Raw genomic sequence first — 20,107 nt, forward strand, 5'->3', positions numbered from 1 at the left:
AAGGGGGTGGACCTTGCATTGTAGGTGACATGCTGCTCCTGCTTCCCCATCAGGCGATACCAGGGCAGCATTGCACTGAGCATGAGCCCTCACCACCCATATTACAGCCCCATCCCTACTTCTCAGGCCAGTAACAACCCTTAGCTCCCAGTTTCAACACTGCCCCTCTCGAGGATCATACTAGGTATTAAGGGGGCGCTTTCTCCATCTAGAAGAGAGAAATACAACAAAAGCAACAGGCCAAATTAAGTCAGATTATTCAGATTACAGACAAGGCATTTTTTACAGATAAGGCATTATCCACTAGAAAAAGCTTATCCCAAGGAATACCCCAAATTAAGTCTGGCACCAAAAAGCAGGGTGCTTTCTGAATGGCAGCTTTTAGCTCAACTGAGTTACTGAGCTCCAGATACAACAGGGAGAAATTGATAGGAGTGAAGACTAAATGAGGCGAACCAACAGTTTGTTTAAACAAAACCTAATCCACCATTGCAAAAATAAAACGTAGCAGCTGTAGCACTGAAAACAAGAGTTATTTCCTAGAGCATCACAGATAATTTTAACAATTGAGCACTGTGGGAGTTATATAAAGAAAACCAGATTATTAAATTAGTGCAGACAAAAGGTTACATTACATTAATATGGTGACTGGAAACATGAAATACAAGAGGATAAAAACTCTGAGACTACAATTCAAGAATCAGATATTGGACCTCATTGCTAACCAAAACCAACTTCTGGGCCAATCCCACTTTTTGAGGCGTTTTGGGGAGCACAACAGAAAGCTTGAGGGAAAGAACGGCTGTGCCAAATCATTCAGGGGAGCAGAAGGAATTAGAGGAGCAGTTTTTAATCACTGCTTGCCACTCCATTGCTCACTCGAATCAAAGACGTACTATGCAATCTCCTCCTCCCAGTCAATGGGTGGCAAAAAGCCTGCAACGGAACAGAAGCTCCACTTCCTGCCTTTGGCTTATCCTTTCGCTCCCTCTTTCGTATTTTACTTGTTTCTCTTGTTTTGGGCTCAGAAAAGCAAGGTGGGATTTTAGCATCAGGTGCTTCAGCTCACTTTCTTCTCGGTGCTCTGCAGACAAAGGCAAGACATAGCAATAGCTAATAGCAGGACTTCAAAAAGCTGCCAAACAGATCTCCCTCCTCCCCTCCCTCAAATGAATTCTCTTCTGCTTTCAAGCACTTTTTGTTTCTTTACTTCTTCCATAACTAATAAAAGGTTACAGAGGATTTTCATGCAAGCAGAAGCCATGGGACCAGGCAGGCAACCACATCCTCTCTTTGAATCCCAAGCTGTGCTTTACTGTTTAGTGCTGTACAGCAACCTGAGACAAATGCTGCAGGCACCGTGGGTTACGCCACCCACTTCTTGAAACAAGGCCTATACACAATTGCTCCCTACCCAGATACTCAGTTCCTAGTGGCACTCATTTCATATTTTAGTCTTTGGTTAAAGAGACAAGTTCCTAAGGACACTGAAACCCTTTCAAAGGTATTGATAGAGATAAGCAAAGTGACAAGTACAGGAATACCCGTCCATGTTTAAAAGCACAGGCACGTGTTCCTTCATGTCATAATTTCTTTTCATTACACTGCTGCAGTAAGTGTGAATACAAATGAAAACCTCATTTTTATGCTCAGATATTTAGTAAAAGCCTGTTTTGATGCTGTTTCACAACTCACATGGGGCCAGAAGTCATTCAGCAAGGGAAACTCTCCTGCTTTCCAAAACCAGAAGTCTTAGCCAGTCAGTAGAGATTTCAAACTCTGAGCCTAAGCAATTGGCTCTTCTTACACAAGAGAAAGTGAGACCTGATCTGAAGAGGTCAAGAACACTTTCAAACCAATGCAAGAAGCAGCCATCAGATGAGATTCAGAGCTTGGGAATAGAAAGGAAATGTGCTCATTTTGAAACACGCCAAAAACCCCAAAACCAGCACATCTGAGATTTGTAAGGAAGCAACTTTAGCACCTGATTTCAAACACATTTGGGAGGCCTGAATTTCAGCACGTTATTGCTGATCAGCTTCTGGAAAACCAGTTCACTCCCCAGCTTGCTTCTAGCTTAGCACTCTCAAACAATGTTAGAGAGCCACACAAAGCAACTAAGAATACTGTGCATCTCTCCCCAAGGCTCCCACACATCAGCCTGCCATCGCATGCTGGAGGTCAAAACACATTTCACATTCATAGCTCACTTCTGTTTCTAAAACTTAGACCATGATTGACGGCCTCAAACACACATGGCAAGTCCTCTCAGAATAAGAGATGGAAATGAACAAACAGCCATATGCTAGTACTAAAGGGAAAGCTGTCATATTCTGGGCTTCTACAGCCTATGGCATCAGTAAAGGGAGCCTTGACAACTTTGCGTTACTAATTTGCTGTCACTGATAACAAGGCATCGCTGCTCCAAAACACACATTGCACTGTCACTGCTCGTGACAGACTTGCAGCTGGAGGTTACTGCCTTCAGGATGCAAATCCACCTATAATTCCCATAGTTTTTCTTCCTTCTGTAGATGAATGTATTTTATAAACCGCTTTCTTCCACAAGCTGGTGTGAGTATAGCCGAGTATTCTACTACCTATAACAAACATTGCACCAGCCAAAGCCAGACCTGTGCTGCCTGGGCAGCAGGTCTCAGTGGAGGAGCAAGGCCCACTGGAACCACACTTTGTAACTAGCCGAGATATTGCAGGTTTTCCATTTGAAGATGTGAAAAGCATTTCTGGAGTGTCATGGTTTAGCCGCAGGCAGCAGCTCAGCACCACAGAGCTGCTTGCTCACTCCCCCCATGTTCAGATGGGGAGAGAATCAGAAAAGTGAGAAAACTTGTGGGTTGAGATAAAGACAGGGTAATTAGTAAAGCAAAAGCCATGCAGGCAAGTGAGCAAAACAAGGAATTCCTTCACCACTTCCCATCAGCAGCCATCTCCAGGAAAGCACTGATCCATCACGTGTAATAGTTACTTGGAAAGACAAACACCGTAACTCCAAATGTTCATCCCCTTCCTCCTCCTGCCCCCAGCTTTATATGGCTTTAAAATGACAGAGGGGAGGTTGAGATGAGCTCTTAGGCAGAAATTCTTCCCTGTGAGGGTGCTGAGGCCCTGGCACAGGGTGCCCAGAGAAGCTGTGGCTGCCCCATCCCTGGCAGTGTTCAAGGCCAGGTTGGATGGGGCTTGGAGCAACCTGCTCTAGTGGAAGGTGTCCCTGCCTGTGGCAGGGGGTTGGAACTGGATGAGTTTTAAGGTCTCTTCCAACCCAAACCATTCCATGATTCCATGATATACTAGAATGATGCTACATGGAATGGAATATCTCTGTGGTCAGCTGGGATCAGCTGTCCAGACTGCCTCCTCTCCCAACTCCTTGTGCACACCCAGCCTACATGCTGGGGGGGTGAGAAGCAGAAAAGCCCTTGGCTCTGTGTGAGCTGCTCAGCAGTAACTAAAACATCCCTGTGTCACCAGCACTGTTCCCAGCACAAATCCAAACCATAGCCCCATAGCAGAAACTATGAAGAAAATTAACTTTATCCCAGCCAAACCCAGCACACAGGGAAATCAGTTTACATTCAGTTCTCTAGAAAGCCAGTGCAATCTAAGGGGTGGGAGAGATCAGCAAGGCAAAGCAGGTGGCAACTCCAGAGGGATAACACTCCTACAACTCCAAGAGAAACTAAGGAGGATCAGAATACACTTCAATACCCATCCTCATCTGCCAACAGGGGCAGCAGCCTGGAAGGAGCATCTTCAGAAGGAGGGAAGGGAGGGAGGGACGGGAGGAAACTCTGCTCAGGCCACCGAGCAGCTCTTTTAAAAGCGGTACCGAGCTGCATTAACCCTGCAGCCCGCACCGCCAGCGCCGGCAGGGAGCTGCCTCGGCAGGCTCTGAAGCCCTGCAGCTGCCTGCCAAGCCCTCACTGCTGGGCTGAAGGCACCACCTAGTGACAGCAGCACCTCCGAGGGGTTCTCCCTTCTGCCGCAGAGCCCAGGGCCCTGGGGACAGAGCCACACAAACTCCCAGCTCCAAGGAAACAGGCAACATTCAAGCCCCGGTCCTGCGCTCCCCTGCAATCCCCTTCGTTACCTTCAGCGCTGCGGGATGCGCGCCTTGTACCCTGGCAGCTTGTTCTGCTGTACCAAAGAGCCTCAGCCACGCGGTTCAGAACCCAGGGAGTACACAGTCACACTGTGTGTGTTTAGTTAGTGGCAGAGTCAAAGGTTGCCCCCAGGCTACAAAGCAGGGATTTCAGTGCCATTGCATATTATAATTCTAATAATCTAATAACTCAATCTGCTTGGAGCCTGGTAGAAACAAGTGAAAATTATTGAATATCAAAATCTATTCCCTCTTGCTGTGCAAGCTTACACACTTTGTTTTCAGAGAACAGTTCTAAACATCACACCTTCCTTGGAAGGACTGCATGTATCACTCACATGCATGTAACGTATCATTCACTCACAAACACCCAACTTGATGCTGAAAGTGAGAAGTGACCAATGCAGATGTTTCCTTTGGTTCAGACAGTTGGGCTTGAAAGGGACGCAGTAGGTGGATTTGATAGTTTATTCATTCTAAACAGAAGTGTATAAACTTACAAGGTTATAAAGTTAGCATTGGTTAAATCTGCATCATTTGAGTAACGGAAGAACTCTACTGAATTACATCTGTTGATTCCACTCTATGCTCAGAGTCTGACAAAAAGAACAAACTATATTACAGAAGTAAACTTGGCAGAAAAATGCCATGAAATAACAATAACATGATATTACACTTTATCTCCCCCAAGCATCTCCCTATGATTATTTTCTAAAGTCATTTATAAGTTAAGGAAAATGAGTGGTTTTAAAATAAGTGATTCTAAATTTGCAGCCTGAGCCGGAAATTGGCCAGGCACAAAGAAGTCATTCTTCCAGAATACACATGTGCTTGGGAATTCAAATCACTGCTAATAGATGAGGTGTGGTGTGGTAACTTAAAAGACAAAACCCCCTCTTCTTATACTGGCCAACGAATATGGCTTGAAGCTTAGGGTCATGGACCACTTTCAGATTGCAGAGAAAGCTTAGCAGGCAGCCACACGTGGCTTGAGCTGAAGCCTGGAGCAGAAACTCTGTAGTAACAAGGGAGAACTTAAACCCTTTTATTCCCTTCAGGTGTTGGCTCAGTACCCAAGCAACACAGCCAACAAGATCAAGCAAAGGCAGCATGCTACAAACAGGAAGTTTCCCTACTGTCATCTCCTCCTCATTCCTGTCCCATTCCTCTGCATTACCTCCAAATCCTTCTTCATATGGACTTCAGTTCCTGCACTAGAGCTGCTAAAATGTCAACATAAAACAATTGCTAACTGAGTAACTGTCAATAGGAGATGACAGAGGAGGCACACAGAAGTCCCACATCTCAGCATCGATACAAATCATTCCCCACTCCTAACAAGAATGGAGACACCAAGGTCATGATAGGATACGGCCATGGTGTAACTAACTCACTGTTGGGGAGTTAAGACACATACTATAACATGCACCCTATAGCTCAGAAGACATGGTGTAAATCAAGACCTATTGATGAGCATTTGATCCATTAATGATGAAGAGCTGCATAGGCAAGGGCTGGCACGTATTAGCCCCATACTTGAACAGAATTCATATTATTGTATATTTTTACCTTACCACAACACACCTGCAAGATAAGAAATGCCAGTTTCTCCTGCTTCATTCATAACAGCTCAGGTGCTAGAAGAGCATTTCAGAGAAAAACTGCTTGCAATAAACATGCACATCCTCCCCCTGAAGCCGTCATTGCTATTTTATCTCCCCCACTCCCCAAAATGGTACAGCAGCACCAGAACGAGACAGCAGCACAAGTATGCAAGTGACAAAAGACAAATAACCATAACACTAAATAACGTCACATAGATGCTTTTAAAGCTCTTGATTCTCCCAGATCTATTGTTCAAGGAAGTTCTATAGACAGCAAGAAACCCAGTAATGTTTCTCAAGGCTCCCTCTGAGCAATCCCAATTTGGAACTAACTGTTCATAGCAGCATTCTTCATGATATGAAACAGAAAGTCCTGAATATACAGCCTTTATTGAAAGGGTTTGGTAGGTGTTCTTTTTCTAAATCCAGAATAAATAAAACCAAGTAAACACAGCACAGCTTTAACCTCCTGCTTCTAACATGCATAATCTTATTTGGGAATGGCTTAAATAAGATACAGTAGGAAAACTGAAATAGCAAAGAAATGCAAACACCGCAAGGGAGGAAGAAGCCCACATGTATTTTAATTCCAATTTTTCCCTGTTTGTTGTAAAACAGGTCTTTTACAATCAACTGTGCTTATTACCTAATGCACAAGTGACACGTTACACACAGGCTTCTTAATGTGCATTTGAAGACACAACTGGGGTGCTGATTAAAAAACAAAGGGCATTTCTTCACTAGCAGAACAGAGCTCCCAGATAGCAACTACAGATGCCCCTACAGCTACAGTTCTGCTGCAGGAACAGCGACTGCCCAGCCTGGCACCTGGATTCTGTGGTCATAGCTTGAAGAACCAGAGGAGGAGCCAAGGATAAACTATATAGACACAGGCATCAGTTGGTCCTGGACTGGGATCATCATCCTCTGCAAGATGGTCCTGTGATGACTAGGTAGCCCTTGGTGCATTTCCCAACAAGAGGCTTGCTCAGCCTGGAGAGGAGAAGGCCTTCTAACAGTCTTCTAGTACCTAAAGGAGCCAAGAAGGAATGTGGAGAGGGGCTTTTGACAAGGGCCTGCAGGGACAGGACAAGGGGGAATGGCTTTAACCTGACAGAGGGGAGATTGAGATGAGACATTAGGAAGAAATTCTTCCCTGTGAGGGTGCTGAGGCCCTGGCACCGAGTGCCCAGAGAAGCTGTGGCTGCCCCATCCCTGGCAGCGTTCAAGGCCAGGTTGGACACAGGGGCTTGGAGCAACCTGGTCTAGCACACTGATAGATTTAACTTGTAGACTTATTTGTTCAGTGGACAATCTATACAACTAAGACTTTGCCCACAAACCAGTTACGGTATCCCCAATCTCTTCCTCTCTACTGTAACTCTGCACCACTTGGAGATGCATCACAGGTTGCAAAGAACAGTAATGGAGTTTTACGTTACTGCAAACTAAGAGGGAGAGAGGACAAGGGCAACAGTTTTGAAAGTCAGTGCTTTCCACCTTCCAAACTGGGATAGCAGTAACATACCCAAAACTGCAGGATGTGCTACTGCTGGGGGAGAGTGAAAAGCAAGCCTGCAGTATGGTGGAATGAGAAAAGAAAAATGCTCCTTAGAAGAAATGCCCAACTGGCACCAAGGGAACTGTGGGTGAAAAACTCCTAAGTGTTCCAACACCATCTGCCAACACATTAGAAATGCAATTCCAGGCAGAAAGAGCAGGATAACAAATTCAAGAACCTGCTGAGCACAAGGGTTCTGAAATCCTAGCTCCAAGAGGCCAGGAAGAAAAGAGTTGACAAGAAACGTGTTTCTTGCTGCAGATGGCTGGTCACCACTAAACATGCACAGTTCTAAAGATAAGCTAGTCAAAACAAGAAAGCTTATTTCTGAGATTCAGTACAACAGCTGGTTTTGGAGTACTTGTACTTGCTGGCAGAAGCTATTTACTGCATACTCTTCTTCAGTATGGAGTCGTTACACAGTAAATATCCTAGCATCCAGAAACACATCCAAGCATTTATTCATGGCTGTTCCTGGCTTCTCTCCCATAAAGTTATTTTTCTCAGAGGTAACTCTGCTCTGCACTTCAGACAAATGGTCAGTGTAGTGCACCGCCAGCACTGCTCACTCACATGGATTTAAAATGCAGCCCAAGACAGCAAGCACTGGGCTCCAGGAAGCAAACATGCCCTGATGCAACTTTTTCTTCCCATTATTTGGGATTTAGGAAGGTTGTGATAACTAAAATTACCTTGTGAGTGCTAAAGTCGAAGGATCAAATGTATACCGCCAGTTTCAGAAAACATCACATCTGGAAGACAGATAAACAACAGGATGTCTGCCCTGCACGGAGGATGCTCTGAGCTGAAGGTTACCTACAAAGCTGTTTCCAAAGCAAGCAGGGGTAGGCAAACAAAAGATAAAACCCCAAAGAACAAACAGTTCCAATACAGCAAGCAGCAAAATGCCCCTAGGTCATGGGAACGACTAAGCCCTGGCTGCTCCATGGGGCTGGCCTCATGGAGGTATCGCATACCTCCTGACAAGCTAAAACACTATCTGCTACAGCTGAAATGTATCTCCTATAGTAAAAATGTTAAGGTCACATTTTAAAACTAGACCTGTAACATTTTGGGTGGTCTGTTAAGCATGCTGTGGTTGGAGATGGCCCATAAAGGCTGCAGTAACTGTATTTAATGGATTCTTTCCCCCCTCTCTCAAGACACAAGCAAGCACCGACACTGGCAAAAGCAGGACCCTGTACAACACATAGGACACAGCAGCATTCACTAACAGACCAGAATGATTTTGTTCCATGCCTCTCATATGAGGATGTCTGCAGAACACACGTTGCTCTTCATTTCCATCCCAAATCCTTGGTTTGGAAGGTTGAAAGGGGTGGGGAGCCTTCTTTAACAGAAATGGCTGAGAAAATAAGGCTTATCTCTTATACTGGTATTTGAGCAAGTGTTTCAGCCGAGAAAGGGTTTGAGTGAACCACTGGACTCACAGTGAGGCTTTTAATCAATCAATCACTAATTCATGAAACCTAAATAATTGATGCAGCACAAGGCAGCAGAACCCTTGGAGAGAAGACAGAAAACAATGAGATCAGCTCATTTGCTCACACTCCCCATGCCTGGTGAACCTACTCTCCATCACCCCATGGGTGGTATCCTGAGTAATACCTCTGTGCTCCTTGACACAGAAGGGGGTACCACACTTCATACCGAGATAGGCTTAGCATGAAATGAGAGCACAGGGATTTGGTGCTGAACTGTCTCATCACTTGGCTGAATTAGCTGACCTCAGAGCCTCAGCTTTCTGGGCTCAGAGATAAACAGCTTTAAATGTTTCATCCAAATTGTTACTGACTTCCCCTCCAGGCATACCGGGGCACCTTTTACCAGGGTTACTTGTCTTTTCAGCCACCTCAGCAAAATAACTGGATAATGCAGGAGGTAGTGTGCAGCAAGTGACCAACATTATAATGTCAGAACATCTTCTCTCTACTGCTTTCACCAGCAAAAGAGTGGGTTTTTTACTCCAGAATTGTGGAGAAGTAGGTATATAGCAGGACTAACTCTTTCTGCCAAGAAGTAACCCCGTGGTCCAAGCAGTCTGTAAGAGCAAGTGGATGGATGCAAGATCCAGGTCCTGTGCGTGGCATATCCTGCATCTCCTGCATTCACATTCACCGCCACCTTCTTGTCTTAAGGAAGAAAGCTGATGAGACATGCTGGAAGCAGATGAGGCTCCCTTCCAACCCGAACCAGACTGTCATTATATGATTTGGAGCTTTGTATTTCTATGGCTTAGAAGTGCTTTTTGTCCTCCAGAGGCTCCATTTCCAGCAGGGAATTGCAACCCCTAACTTTTAGGTACCACAAAAATCTACAGGAATCCAGAAGTTCCACTTTTTGGGCTAAATCCTGTCTCAAATGGACATAGGAAAGGGACTGTGCAAGACCCACAAAACTTGGCAAGCAAGTTACCTTGACATTAGGCTCAGAGTGGAACTCACTCTGGACCAGAGGGAAGCTATCATCTCTGCATGGGATTCACAGTCAGAGCATCACCCCCATTTATTGGGCATGCAGGACCCATACATTCCTTCTTTTCCTGAGGGGTCCCAAGTCCCATCTCCAGTAGGGTACCGGATGTGACAGCCCTGCAGCTTTCTTTCCCATTGCCCCAGGATTTGCTTCACTCTTGTAGCATACCGAAACAATTGTAGGGACCTTCCTGTAAACCTTCCCTCTTCTGAGGGGCTGCCTGTGCTCACAGCAGCAACCATTGAGAACCCCTTCCTCTCCAAAAAAAAACCCCTCTAAATTAAATAATGTCTGTAATCAAAGTGTCTGTACAAACACCGCTCTCAATTTAATGAAGTATTGATGCTCGCAGATTCGCCTGTGCACATCTGCAGACGCAAGCTGTATCTATTCTCAATTGATTGCACACTGCTTGCTAGTTGTCTTATTCCATCTGAAACACAGAGTGAAGATCATTATTTCAAATGAGGGCAGATGACCCTGTTGCAGCACAGAAAGCATCTGAGTGCTGTTGCATCTACCTGCCTGCACCATCTTCTTACAATTCCTTTATCTCCCACACTTCAGCTAGCACTGCTGTCCATCCAGGAGCCGGTGCTCACTGAAGATGGGAGACACCAAGCACCTGTTTCTCCCTCAGTGGGAGAGGGAAACTGACTCCAATGCCTGCTGATTGCCATCCCTACTAGGGAGGATGGGAGACCTATGGCTTATTCCCATACACTCACCAGTTCAGAGGGCATACTGATGGGTTTGACACAAGGCTTTCCTTTCTCTAGGGAGCACCTGAATGATTCAGCTGCCTAGTAATTCTCTTGCTATGTGGAGCAATTGGTACTTAAGTACCCTGGAGAAAGAGCTCTTCTCAGCGAGAAAGGGAGTACAAGAAGCCTACTTTAGGACTCTTTATGGCCAGGTTCACTTAGAAGTGGAAAACATGTATTCAGAGTCCTCCAGCAGACAGAAAATTAAATCCTAGGACTGCCTTCACTGGCTGAACTCTCCACCTGCTGTGTACTGCAGTAAAGAAGCAAGGGCAGGCAGGAGGAGAGCTTCTGGATCACTCTTCATTTGCGTGCTTAGATGTCTATGTACTTTGTTATCAGCCACTTACAAAAATTTTCTTGTGCAAAGAAAATAGCCAGAACAACCTCTGGACCAAAGGGGGAAATGTCACTGCAGTTATAAGGAAGCATTAGCAGCCTAGGCAGTGACACTACCCACATGAAATTAACACCAAATTCCTAGAGGCTACAATAGACAACACTTATGCACAAGCCTTACTGCCAGAAGAATGAAGTGAAAGGGCCATGATTGGAAGTAAAGTAGCTTTTAATGATTAACCACCCCCACCCCCCCAACTGGTGTGTTCACTATAGACATCAGCAGAGGCCTGATCCTGTCAGCTTTGTAACTAATTCAGCTCTTTGAGGATCAGACCTTGCAGCTATTGTCTCCCATCCTGTAAACACGCAAGCTGAAAGACTTCCAGGCCTGCTAACATATGCAGAAGTAATTGCTTCAGAGACCAGAGATAATGCAAACAAATAACATGCCAATTTAATGTCTGCTTCTCTTGGTTGTGAGCACAGAAAGTTATCTCAGGGCTTTACATCCAACTCTCCTAGATACAGAGGAGGAAACACTTAATGAAGTTTGTTCAGGTTGAAGCTACTTTAGTGTCTCCATCTGTCCTGGGTTCAGCAGTGGCAGTCATTTTTCTCCTTCCTAGTAGCTGGTGCCTTGCTGTGTTTTTGACTTTCAGCCTGGGAACAGCACTGATAACACCGATGTTTTCAGTTGCTGCTCAGTAATGTTTACTCTGACCAAGGACTTTCTGAGCCTCGTGCTCTGCCAGGGAGGAGGGGAAGCTGGGAGGAAGCAGAGACAGGACACCTGACCCAAACTGACCAAAGAGGTATTCCGTACCACAGCACGTCATGCCCAGGATGTAACTGAGAGTTACTGGAAGGGTTAAGGCACTGCGGGGTTGGACTAGGCATCGGTGGGTGCTCTGTTGGGCTGGGTATTACCGGTCAGCAGGTGGTATTGTATTCTCTCCCCTTGTTATTTCCCTTGTCATTATTATTATAGGTGGTAGCAGCAGTGATTTGTGTTATACTTTAGTTACTGGACTGCTCTTATCTCAACCCATGGGAGTTGCATTCTTTTGATTCTCCTTCCCATCCCTCCAGAAGCAGAGGGAAGAAAAGCTGGGGAGTGAGAGAGAGACTGCTTGGCTGATTTATGGCTGACTGTGTTTAAACCACGACACCATCTGTGCCCTTCTAATTTCTCAGAGTCAAGTGTTTGGGTGGTTTGTTGTTTTGGTTTCTTTTCAAACACCCTTGATATATTAGATCAAGACATTGTATGAAAAGTCAAGAAATTAATCTTGTTATTTAATGAATGCTTTTAAGTGAATTACATTGGGAATTCTTTACAACTAGAGAACAAAAAGCCATTTTTATTGCCACAGGATCTACCAAATATGTCCTGCTCAAAGGTCATAATGTAAGAGTCTAACAGTTTGGAAACCCTCCTTTCCAAAGACTACAGCTGAATTTAGGCCCACCAAGTCTCTACTTTCTTTTGCTGGGAATAAATTGATAAGAAGCCTACTGGCAGGAAGGGAGTGTATTTTGTCTTTCTATCGTTGAGTCTAATAGAGTGAGCATTCAATATCCCCGTTACCATTATTCATTGCTCAAACATCTCTTCAGTTACAACAGGACCACAAGGGCCTCCTGACCCTGCACAGGTTTTTCCTTTATTTATTGTTATTTTGGAAATTCTCTCCAGATCAAAAGTCTTGATTTTAATGAACATCTGAGTGTAGATCCGGCATCAAGAGATGACAAAACCCCTCACTGCATATGCATCACACCAAATTCTTACTACATCAGTATCTCTTTTTCAACAGAGCTCCTGCACAGCTAAGGAGTTGCTCTGTTATCTCTTGCTAACCAAACTTGGGAACTGGTTAATGAATAGGGGAGTAGATGATCTGAGCCCTGCCGAGGTGCCCACATGGCAGAGGAATGGTCAAACACCCACACCTGCTAGATTGCTACACTTCCAGCATCATTTCTAACTGATAACACCCAACACCTAAAGCTCAGCACTTTAACCTAGTGAATACCGACAGCCCACAAGTCTCCTGGCTGCAAAACAGGACTGTGTTGTCGCACAAAAGACACGCAAAATAATGTCTGTGCAACTCTTTGCCGCATCTTGGGATACCAGGAAAACTGATTTTTGACAGGGCATGGGCATGCACCACAGAAAGATTCCTCTGCTGAACCACAACTGAGGAAAACAAAAAGGAATATTAACAACTATCAACAGCTATATTCAAAAGGAATATCAACAACTATATTGAACAAACAATACACAAACATTTGCATTAGACTGTGACTAGTAAAAGAACATCTCATGACACATGCGAGGGCTGTGAAGACAAAGCTTCCTCCCTTTAGCAAGCTCGGCTTTGCAATATGAACATTCTTCACTTTCCTCCCTGTCAACCTACTCCATCCCATCACAACAGCCAAAGGGGTATTTGTGATGCACCTAAGAAACGGGATTGAAAGGGGAAAATCCAGCTGGGAAGCTTATTGACTTAATTCAACCTTCAGAGGTGTTTTCATCTCAGACCCTTATAATCTAATTCCACAGTGGAGATGCATTTGTTTCCTAAGCAAAGAAATTTAGTTCCTGCCAGTCAGAAAAATCTGATACAAAAGAGAAATTTAACATTGCTCTGCTGCAAGAAACTGAAGAGCTGTTCCCTGACTGTGGGCTCATTTGTATTACAGGTCTACTGACAGCAAGGCTAAGCTACTGCAGGGAACCTTTCAATTCTTTCTACAGTCAGAACTCTCTCATATGCCTGTATGAAAGAATTACATGGTGTTTTCATTTGAGGTAACTTCTCCTGTTTGTGCAAGATATCAGGCTAATGTTATTCAGCAAATAGGTAATGGGAAATAAGGTTTTGATCTCCAGCTTTCCCTATGGTTTCGCTTCTGCTGCAGAAAGCAGTGACAGCACAGATGCAAAGCAGTAAATTATTTCTTGCAATAACATGGGATGCTCGACAGGCTAGCACCTTATATGCCGTACTTCTTACGGCTACTGAGCTGTGCCAGCAGCAAGATCCAGTTAGTCATAGGAAAGCACAAAACCAAACACCACCACCCCCCAAAAAAACCAGCAAAACCCCAACCACCACATTGGTATAAATTTACAACATGCAAAACCCAGGCAGTGGTTTTGGTAGGTGCAGTGGTATTGTGCCAGAAGGAAGCGCTCTGTATTTGCCCGATATGAAGCACCCATCCAGTAAGCAGGGGAAAACACCACAGCCCATGGCAAATGCATTTAATGCTTCTCTCTTCTCCAGATGCCAGCATTACACTGAGCGTTTGCACAACCCTGCTTCTCAGGGCAACAAGAATTGAGCTTTACTCCAAATAGCAACGCATGCTCAAGAATCTGGCCTCGTTATAAAAAGACTTGTCAGACCGAGAGGGAACAGGATGGCTTAGGTGACCCAAAAGTAGTTCCAGAGACATAAGAAATGAGAAATAATCAAGTCACCAAAACGCAACACAGGCATTTTCCCTTTCTCAACCCTTTCTTAGCCATACATACACCCAGGAAATTCTCCAGTTAGAAAAGGAGTTTAAGACACCAGTTTCCAATAAGCTCAGTGTGGAGCTCAGCTGACTTGAGCAAATATATCAAGTGCAAAACCAGCTCTGAGCTCTGTTCAGCCTAGCAAAAAGAAGGCTCAGGGAAGACCTTATCATCATGTTCCTGTATTTAAAGGGTGGCTACAAAGAAGACAGAGACTCCCTTTTTACAAAGAATCACATGGAAAAGAGCAGGGGTGATGGGCGCAAGTTACTCCCGGAGAGATTCTGACTGGACACAAGAGGAAAATTTTCCACAATGAGAACAATCAGCCATTGGAACAATCTCCCCAGAGAAGTGGTGGATATCCCAGCACTGAGCACTTTTAAGATTCAGTGGACAGGGTGCTGAGTCATGCGAGGTCATGCTTTGCCTCAGAAAGGTTGGACCAGAAGATCCTTGAGGTCTCTTCCAACCTGGGATTCTAGGATTTTATACTGCTGTAAGACAGTGAGGTGGTAAAAAAGGGCTGTCAGCCCTTGCAGTTCCCGTTTGCTACATGTACACAACCAACTGATCAGTTTAATTCCTCTTTATCCACATCAGGTTTCTCTAAAGCTACCAGGCATCTGCTCCTCCTCCCAGCCTCATCATTTTCTCTTTCCTTCTCCTTCTGCTTTCTTGGGCGTTTGCCATTTCTCAGTGGTTCAGTTCCAATTCCCATCACTTGCCTTTCCCCTTTTAGCCCCATCCCTTCCTCCTCGCTGTATGTCTTGGTTTTCAAGAGAAAATAATGAGTTATTCAGACATAAAAATCTATACATCTATTGGATTAAACACATATTGGGATGTGTTAGGCTCTGTGTAAAGAGGATGCATACATACCCTGAACCTTTCGTCCCCTTTAACATGGTATCCTAGGCAACCCAGGTTGGAGATACAACCATCCAGGCTTTTCTTTTTATAATATAAAGATTAACCTTTGCACATCATCTGAGAATTTCAGAAAGCACATAACCTGATTATGCCTAAGCTCCATGAAATATTCATTTGTCTGCAAGTAAGAGAGAACAGATTTAATTATGTTGGAGGGGCATCTTCTATAGAATTAAACGTCGAAACCTCATTTGCTTACCTAGGAGTTTTAAACACAACCTACACTGGGCTTTACACGCACACCCATGCATGGTATTAATTCAGAAGATGAAATTTAAACTATACCAATACTTCCATACATACAAACAATGTTTACTCAAGTTGCTTGTATATTAAATCCAGCGCCGCCTTGTCTGTTATTACAAACTGCAGACAACAATGAATTAATATCACTGAGTTATCTAGAATGTGGCCATTGTTCATATAAAGCATTTATTATAAGATTAAACTTTTTAAACAGCTACAGGCCAATGTTAGCTATTGAAAGTGTGTACCAAGCACATATTAACAGCCTCTTGTCATGCCTTAAATCAACTTCAGATGAGAGACTTTGATTGTAATCGATATTAGTTATCGGCGTAAGCGCTTTGCAGAACGCTTTTACCCCGAAACACTGATGAAAAGCACTTCACAAGAGCTAAAATAATAAAATAATAGAAATGCTTCCATTATTTCAAAGGAACTCATTGCCAAAAGCTAAGATAACCTCTGTTGTTGTCCCTCCCTCCCTCCCCCCTCCAATTACTTAAGGACCTACTCACCACTGTGTTAATCTAATTTCACACGCATGTAACCTGTAAGACCTCAGTGTAGCCATTCCTCAGTGAAGCTGGAAGTGAACCAAGGTTAAGTGATTCCATCATTTCTATCTATTAAGGGGGTTTTATTTTCATGTGGAACTAACATAAATCAAAATTATTTACTGACAATGAAGGCTCTTGTTTGCAGGGCCTGGTGTACAGGCTACTTCTCTTCCTATGGCAAAGTGACCCATAGCTGCAGTCACCCTATCTTTTACCCTGCAGCCAGCAACACCTGCAACCAGCAGATGAAGACATTGCACCACCATAGCTTGAATACCTAAAGACAAAAATTTACCACAGGCTGGGTTTGGGTTGGAAGGGACCTTAAAGCTCATCCAGTTCCAACCCCTGCCATGGGCAGGGACACCTTCCACTAGAGCAGGTTGCTCCAAGCCCCTGTGTCCAACCTGGCCTTGAACACTGCCAGGGATGGGGCAGCCACAGCTTCTCTGGGCACCCTGTGCCAGGGCCTCAGCACCCTCACAGGGAAGAATTTCTCCCTAATGTCTCATCTCAATCTCCCCTCTGTCAGGTTAAAGCCATTCCCCCTTGTCCTGTCCCTACAGGCACTTATCAAAAGCCCCTCTCCTGATTTAGGTACTGTAAGACTGCTAAGTTGATGACATTGAACTATTTCCATACAGTGTTTCAGAACCTACGGAGAAGACACCTATTGAAGAGGCTGCTATTATTCTCAACTGCTTGCAGAGTGTGCATTTTTAAAGCCAGAAAGAGAGACTGCTTTTTACCTCTCTGGTGGTGCTGGGGCTTTTTTAAAGTAGAGGTAAGTGTAACTTCCATATATGAAACTCTTCCTAGATGTCTGGTTTTTCAAATATATATAGATGGTATTTGAAGATGAAGCTAAGCACCACATTCCTCCAAACATCACAGCTTTAAAGCCTTCAACTGTCCTTACCGCACTTACAAAAATTCATTTGAGTGAGAAACAAACATAACATTGAGGAGCAAATAAAGGACAAGTCTGCCCAGACCTCTGCATAAAGCAGGCAACTTGGTGTCTACAAATCAAATGAAAACAGTGGCTCTCAGCTGACAATTTCCTGGTGATGGGGATAACTGTTTGTGCAGGATCCAGCTTTGGGCTGGCAGGAGGACTTGCTGCTGGCCCAGAGTAGCAGCAGTGCCCCACAGGTGTGGGGTTCACTTGTTGGTGAGGCAAAGTTTGAAAAGGCATTGATTTTAGGAGGCCTATAAGGATGCTGGGGGAGGGACTCTTCATTAGGGACTGTAGCGATAGGACAAGGGGTACTGCGTTAAAACTTAAACAGGGGGAGTTTAGATTGGATATAAGGGAGAAGATCTTTACTGTAAGCGTGATGAGGCACTGGAATGGGTTGCCCAAGGAAGTTGTGAATGCTCCATCCCTGGTGGTGTTCAAGGCCAGGCTGGACAGAGCCTTGTGTGACATGGTTTAGTGTGAGGTGTCCCTGCCCATGGCAGGAGGGCTGGAACTGGATGATCTTAAGGTCCTTTCCAACCCTAACTATTCTATGAGTGGCACTCACGCGTGTGTCACTAGGTATATATGATGGAGAGAGCAGCCCTTGATGGTTTTGAACTGAATCAATGTTTAAAAACAACCCTAGAAATGTAAACCCCCTAGGCTGTCAAACACACAGTGAAGTGTTGAATATTGCATTACTCTCCCCATGACTACTGAGGAAAATGAGCAAGTGACAGAAACTGGTATCAGATATGGGTCAATACTGCACAAATCAGACCTGGACTTTGAATCCCCTGGAGATTCCAGGGGTGGGATCTCACATTTAATAACAATATACAGCAAAGGCTCCTCTCTTATTTATAGGCCTAGGACAAAAGAAAACATTATTTTCAAATCCAGTAGTTTAAATCTAACCCCCTTGGCTTTAAATTGGAGCTCTAATTTCAGAACAAAGCGAGCGCCACAGATACCAATTAGTTTTACTGCTTTTCTCTTAGCCTTTCTTGACAAACCTCAACTGTGAATCACCAGTAAAGCAAAAATAAGGAAGGAGACCTCTGTTTTCCTCCATCACTTTCTCTGCCACATGGAGAGGAAGAGGCCACAGCAGCTTAAGGTATTTCGTTCCAAACAAGGCATGTTTTCACCACAGTAGCCTGAAGAGGTGCCCTGCACTTGGGATGAAGCTTGGTTTATGCTACAGCTTGTGTCTTATAAAGGACAGGGACAAACCATTCAGCCTTCCCTGCCTGAGGCTTCACCCAGGGAACAGTCATTCACAGGAGTAACCCCACTGGCTTCAGTTACTACTCAGCAGTTGGAATATCAGCATCCTCATAAAGCATCTTCATTTTCAGCTGCTGAGCAGCTACGTGTACTCACAGAGCCAACAGCCTGTAATCCTGCCTTCAGGAACCTCTGAACACAGCTGTCATTACTGCTGTAAATGCACATGAATAAGTTGTGGTGGGTACAGTATATAGTTTAAATATATATGGCTAGAAAACTAGAAAATCACTTCCCTTTTCATACCTAGCACCCTTTTTATACCAACAAAGCCTCACATGTAAGTTGCAAGTCTACCCTGATGGTTTTTTCCCTATGAGATGTCTTCTTGCAGTTTGTTTTCCATTTCAAGGCAACTAAATGGCTAACATTATATTTTAATACTTTAATATACAACATCTCATTGCTCTGTGAAATATTAATGAGCCCTCAATGCATCCTTATGGAACTGCTGGAGGTGTCTAGACTGCCTGCTTACTTCAGGACTGCCGTGCTGCATAACTTTGGGGTCTGTTACTTTTCTAAATGCATCATATGATCTCCCTAACATAAAAGATTCTATGGATAATTGTCCTCACATGGCAGCGCTCTCACAGCCTGAGCACAGGGGTCTTTTTACCCAAAGTCTTGCAAAGGTTCATCCAAGGATTTAAGGATGCACAGAGAATAACCCGACTCCAGCGATACCCAGATAAATATTATATCCCTCCTTTCATCAATCAGGATATTGCATTATATCAAACATGCTCTTTCCCTAAGCCACAGTTCAAACACACCCATGCAGCCAGGCACTCCAGCATCCATTGCAGCAGAAGCTAAAACCCCAGCAGTACCTGCACTCATGCACACAAAGCCTCAAAGGGATGTTAAGCATGTGCTGAAAGCTAAATCCCCACTGGGCCTGGCTGAGACTGTTTTGAACATGGGGAATGATGTGCTCTCCCATGCTGCAAGAAGCTGCAGGCTTTTCCTTGAGACATCAGTGGGAAGGCACCTGTAAAGGATCTGTCTGATTAGGATTGGTCCATGCAGTAGGCCAGGAGGGTCACTCTGGTTTCAGGTTTGGTTTTTCTTGGTAAAAGGAGGTAATATCCCCTCCCCCGAAAAGTTTGAATTTCCAAAATTCCTTATTTATCTGTTAAAAATACCTTCCAGTTTGTTGGTGCCTCATGTCCTCTCCTTTCTCATTCCCATCACTAAGGAACACTGTTCTTTTTCTACCGTGCGTAACCCACATGGTACTAATTTCATGCAAGTTTGGTGAAATTCCAAGGGTAAAGAGTATAAAGCCCATTAATCACTCCAGACAAGCTGCCAACACCTGTACTGGCACTTCACCAGATCCTAAAGGATTAATAACAGCAAGAACCTGCTACCATTCTCCAGTAACTGCCTACAGCCTTCCGGCAGCAGAGCTTGCACCATTGGCTTTAACCATCAGCCCTACAAATATTTCACCATCCTTCCTCCCCTCTAAGCTTGTACTCAGAAATGCCATTGAAGCAGTTATTCCACATGGCTTTGCAGGCAAACTCTGGAACCATTACTCCAGCTTTCTGGAGCACAGGACATATCACCCTCAGCCATAGCATACCTGCATCCTCACTGCCAAGATACAGGAGTATACGGGGCTGTGAGTTGCACATGGACTGTGTAGTAACCATTTACACAGAGGTGGATTTTCACCAGAAGAAC

At 44.4% G+C, this 20,107-nt stretch overlaps 1 protein-coding gene and 1 long non-coding RNA gene across 4 annotated transcripts in view; one reads left to right on the plus strand and one right to left on the minus strand.

Annotated features, from left to right (window-relative positions):
• The window catches only part of DZANK1 (double zinc ribbon and ankyrin repeat domains 1), a 498,878-nt gene that overhangs the window by 391,012 nt on the left and 87,759 nt on the right, over positions 1–20,107 (plus strand).
• Positions 1–20,107, minus strand: part of LOC134157221 (uncharacterized) — a 72,916-nt gene that overhangs the window by 51,758 nt on the left and 1,051 nt on the right. The window lies entirely within an intron of this gene.

Source organism: Pezoporus occidentalis, unplaced genomic scaffold (genome assembly GCF_034315485.1).
Source record: "Pezoporus occidentalis ecotype Australia unplaced genomic scaffold, CSIRO_AGI_Poc_V1 ctg93, whole genome shotgun sequence".
NCBI classification, from domain to species: Eukaryota; Metazoa; Chordata; class Aves; order Psittaciformes; family Psittacidae; genus Pezoporus; species Pezoporus occidentalis.